Raw genomic sequence first — 5,000 nt, forward strand, 5'->3', positions numbered from 1 at the left:
CGTGTTGTCGCCAGGTAATGAAAGGCTGCAACACAATTACTTCCTGGAATATTCTCTCTCTCTCTCTCTCTCTCTCTCTCTCTCTCTCTCTCTCTCTCTCTCTCTCTCTCTCTCTCTCTCTCTCTCTCTCCTCTCCTCTCTCTCGTTACACTATAATTGTAACTATGCATCTGGGATCCAACCGATTTTTTTTTATCTGAACTGTTTTTTATCAGTGATATTATCTTCCTCCTCTTCCTCTTCCTTCTCCACCTCTTCCTCCTCCTTCTTTATTTCCTATTTTCTTCTTTTCTTGGATTTCTTTTCTTTTCCTTTTTCTCTAGTAGCACGTACTATTGTATACAATAATGTAATGTTGGCAACAGTAGAAACTGTAGTAGTAGTAGTAGTAGTAGTAGTAGTAGTAGTAGTAGTAGTAGTAGTAGTAGTAGTAGTAGTAGTAGTAGTAGTAGTAGCAGCAGCAGCAGCAGCAGCAGCAGCAGCAGCAGCAGTAATAGTAGTAGTAGTAGTAGTAGTAGTAGTAGTAGTAGTAGTAGTAGAAGTAATAACTGTTGTTGTTGTTGTTGTTGATGATGCTAATGTAGTAGTAGTAGTAGTAGTAGTAGAAGTAATAACTGTTGTTGTTGTTGTTGATGATGTTATTGTAGTAGTAGTAGTAGTAGTAGTAGTAGTAGCAGTAGCAGTAGTAGAACTTGGTGCTGTATGTTATATACACCACCACCACCACCTCCTCAACAGCACCATCAGATACTGTAGGAAAACTACACGGAGTTTATACACATTTAGCTTCCTACTCCTTCCCTCCCTCCCTCCCTCCCCCGTCGAGAGTCCATCTGTCAGTCTGTGGCCAATGGCAGGGCTGGGCGTGAAATCGTCTGACCAATCACGACTCAGGCTGTCTCTGAGGGCAAGCCTGGTTATCGTAGTGATCTGAGAGAGAGAGAGAGAGAGAGAGAGAGAGAGAGAGAGAGAGAGAGAGAGAGAGAGAGAGAGAGAGAGAGAGAGAGAGAGAGAGAGAGAGAGAGAGAGAGAAGTACAATGCAGACGAAAAGATGAGTACTACATAAAATAAATAAAAATAATAAATGGCTGGGAAAGAAAGGCAGGAAGGAAGTAAGGAAGGAAGGAAGATAGAAAGAAAAAAAGAAAGAAAAAAAGAAAAAAGAAAAGAAGGAAGAAAGGAAAGAAAGAAGGGAACGAAGGAAGGAAGGAAGGAAGGAAAGAAGGAAAGAAGGAAGAAAGGAAAAAGAAAACAAAAAGTGCCACTAATACTCCAAAACAGCCAAGAAGAAGATAGAGGAAGATAAGAAAAGGTAGATAACAAACAGATAACAACATTTTACTGCTCACAAAACCACACAAGAGAAAACGAAAGAGATAAACACCTTATATCCTACCCTGCCATTCCTTCCCTGTACTGTCCCTCCTGCCTGCCTACCTGTCCTCTCTACCTGTTCTCCTCCCTCGTAAAAGGTCACCTGAGTAGTAAGGCCAAAGGTTAATCACTCCGCGGGGTGACTACACACTTCTAAACCTGCCAGGGAGTAGAAGCAGTCACTGGGATGGAGAGGGTGGGTGCGGGTGGTGAGTGACTGAGTGGAGGGCTGACTGGCAAGCTGGGTGGAAGGTGGTGGAGAGGCAGGGTAAGCGGAAAGGAAGTGCAGGTAAGAGTGTGTGACAGGTAAAGTGGATGAACTTTGGTGGATTATATTTAGTTGTTGTTGTAGATACTGATGGTGAGAGATGGTGAAGTCAAGTGTTCGTATGCCTGACTTTCCTCTCCCTCACACTGACTGATCCACATGACTCATCCCTCACAGAACATGATAGTACAGTATAAGGCGCACTACATCCTTCTTCCTTACGCCCACCCTCACACTCAGTCACTCAACACTCATACGACTAACCCACCACAGCCACTCCCTCACACGCCTCATCCTCACACGCCTCACTCACTCACCACACCTACCACTCACACGCCTCACCCTTACACCACCACAATCAAGAATCACCAGCCTCTCAGCTTTACCTCATACTAGCGTCACCAAACATCCTTCCTCTCCCTCTCTCCTTCTCTCCCCTTACCCCCGCTTCGTCAGTTTATTTCAGGAAAGGGGAGATAAGGTAAGGGAACCAGGTGAGGGGGGAAAGCGTGCTAAGCCAAGTCCCCAACAGCTGCTGCAAGGGATTTGAGGCCTTGTAACAGGATGCATTTCAGACTAGTATGGTAGATAAGGTTAAAGTGTTAGTTTTAGTATTTATTTGATTTGTTTGTGTTTCATTGTGTCTGTTTATATATGTATGTTTGTCTGTATTCCTCTGTCTTTGTACTTTTGTCTGTTTGTTTGCTTGTTTTTATGTGCGTCCGTTTTTGTTTGTTTGGCTGTTTAATTGTTTGTTTGTCTATCTCTCTCTCTCTCTCTCTCTCTCTCTCTCTCTCTCTCTCTCTCTCTCTCTCTCCTCTCTCTCTCTCTCTCTCTCTCTCTCTCTCTCTCTCACACGACACATTCACAGTTCTTTGGTAACACTGCTTACATTATCTTTACAGCCGTCCTCCCCGTAGATTAGCACAATTTGCAACGCTGCCCATTTGACCATTAAGTTCTCTGGCCACCTCCAATTAGCTACAATTACTGCCCACGACCTTAATTGTCACCCGTAATTACCATGAGGCGGTGGGACGGGTAATTAAAGTATACAGACACACCCCAAGTCTCGTTTTTTTAATAATTACCACTCGGGAATTTAAAGGAGTTTACGTCGTGGGGAAAAATATAAGTAGAGTGTTCCATCTTAAGCACGAACACGTGAGTAATTTGTACCTGTTAGTTGTAATCGCTCACGTGGAACAGCAGCAGCAACAAACAACAACAACAACAACAACAACAACAACAACAACAACAACAACAACAAAAACACCACCACCACAAACATCACTATCACCACCACCACAAACATCACTATCACCACCACCACTATCAGCAGCAACAACAACAACAACAACAAACAACAACAAAACACCACCACCACCACCACCAATAAGCACACAAACACACAAGACCACAAACCGTTCTTAATACAACATCTAACTATTTTCACCCTACCCTCCCTCCCTCGTGTTTCTCTATAAAACAAAACGAACACAGCAGTGCCCCCCTTTCGTCGCGGAAAGAGAAATCACGGAGAGGGTTAAAGGGAACTGGTGAGAAACAGAAAGACAGACAGACACAGGATGAACCACTTAGCACCAGTTAGCGCCTTCATGACCATTAAAACAGGTCCATTTTCAACTGCGGTCCAGCACTGTACGAGTACACTCCGTCCCTTTCCTTGCCTCTCCCCTTTTTAGAACTCATAAACATCACATTTTACTTCTCTACTTCCCTTCCTTTCATCTACTCTTCTTAATTCTCTAGTTCTATCTTCGTTTTCTTTCCTCCTCATTACATGAATATCTTTCTCCTTCTCTGTCTCCTTGTCTCTCTCTCTCTTTTTTTTTTTTTTTAACTTCAACGCCATATTTTATTTCTTTTCTACTCTCCTTCCTTTCATCTATCTCTTTTTTTTTTTTAATTATCTTGTTCTGTCTTCCTCGTCTTCTTTATTCCTCATTACACGAGTATCTTTTTTCTCTGTCTCCTTGTCTCTCTTTTTTTAGAACTTTATCGTATTTTACTTCTCCTTTACTCTCCTTGCCTTTCATCTACTCTCTTCTTCATTCTCTCGTTCTCTTTCCTCCTCATTGCACGAGTATCTTTCTCCTTCTCACTCTCCTAATGTATTTCTCTTACTATTCTCTAATCCTCTCCACCTCTCCTCTTCATTTTCCCTCCTTCCATTGTTCAATCTTCCTCCTTCTACTTACGGTTCTCATCACCTTTTCTATCTCATCCATTCCCATCACTATCTTATTATCGCATTTTCTTCTCTCTTCATATCGTTACATCACTCTCCCTCTTTCGTCTCCTCCACTCCTTTCCTCTCATCCACTCCAACACGATCCTTTAATCCACTCTCTCTCATTATCTCACTCAAATCGCCACATCCTCCTACTTCACTTCCCCCAACTTCTAAAAGCCACATTCTCCTTCTTTCCTCATCTTAATCCACATCATATTCCACATTTCCTTCCCCTCCCTCGCCTCACTCCACCACTCCACACCCATTCCCTCTCATTCCCTCCCATCACTAAAAATATAATCCCCTTTTCTTTCTTCCTCCCAGAGAGACAAACAGACAGACAAGACGTAGAAAATGGTAAAATCTTATAAGCTTGTACTAACTTTTTTTCTTCTCCTTTTCTTACTCCTTTTCTTTGATGGTGTCAGATCTGTATCAGAAATTCTCGTGGCGCTGTGGGCATCGTATTTCATGGCTGGGAGGGCGGACTACATGCATAAGAATCAAAATAACTAACTGGTACACACAACGCGGTGCCAACAGGATTATATACCGTGTGTTCGTATCTGTAAACCCGACAGTGACATGGGGTAGGATGTGGTGTACGTAAACCTAACTAAATGATTCACACAACGCCGCACCAACAGGATTACTATATCGTGTCTACGTATCTATGAACCAGACGCTGCGGTAAGATGTGGAAGACGTCGAGTGTTCCAAGTAATAGCAAGCCAGGAAATTCTCGACCAAGAGCGTGGGGAGAAGCACGGGAGTCAAGTGTTGGGTGGCGTCCGCAGCATGTCACCGCTATCTTCATCACTGTCATCTCGAGTTTAGTAAATGTGCAGTCACTTGAAGGGCAGAAAATAAAGTGAACAGATGAAATGAAATAAGTAATAAATTAATAGATAAATATAAGATAAGGAAATAAAAATAACATAAGAAGAATAAATAAATAAATAGATAAATAAATAAAAATAAAATGGGTAAATAAATGAATAAATATATAAATAAAGTAAAAATAACAAATAGATAAACGTATAAATAAAAATAATTAACAGACAAAATTAAATGCAATAAAAATTAACTACTTAACTAAA

The 5,000-nt window shown here is 41.7% G+C and overlaps 1 protein-coding gene across 2 annotated transcripts in view; it reads left to right on the forward strand.

Moving 5' to 3' along the window:
• The window catches only part of LOC135109656 (lachesin-like), a 79,558-nt gene that overhangs the window by 18,551 nt on the left and 56,007 nt on the right, over positions 1 to 5,000 (forward strand). The gene's annotated exons all lie outside the window — the stretch shown is intronic.

The sequence above is a fragment of the Scylla paramamosain genome, chromosome 19 (assembly GCF_035594125.1).
Source record: "Scylla paramamosain isolate STU-SP2022 chromosome 19, ASM3559412v1, whole genome shotgun sequence".
Taxonomy (NCBI): domain Eukaryota; kingdom Metazoa; phylum Arthropoda; class Malacostraca; order Decapoda; family Portunidae; genus Scylla; species Scylla paramamosain.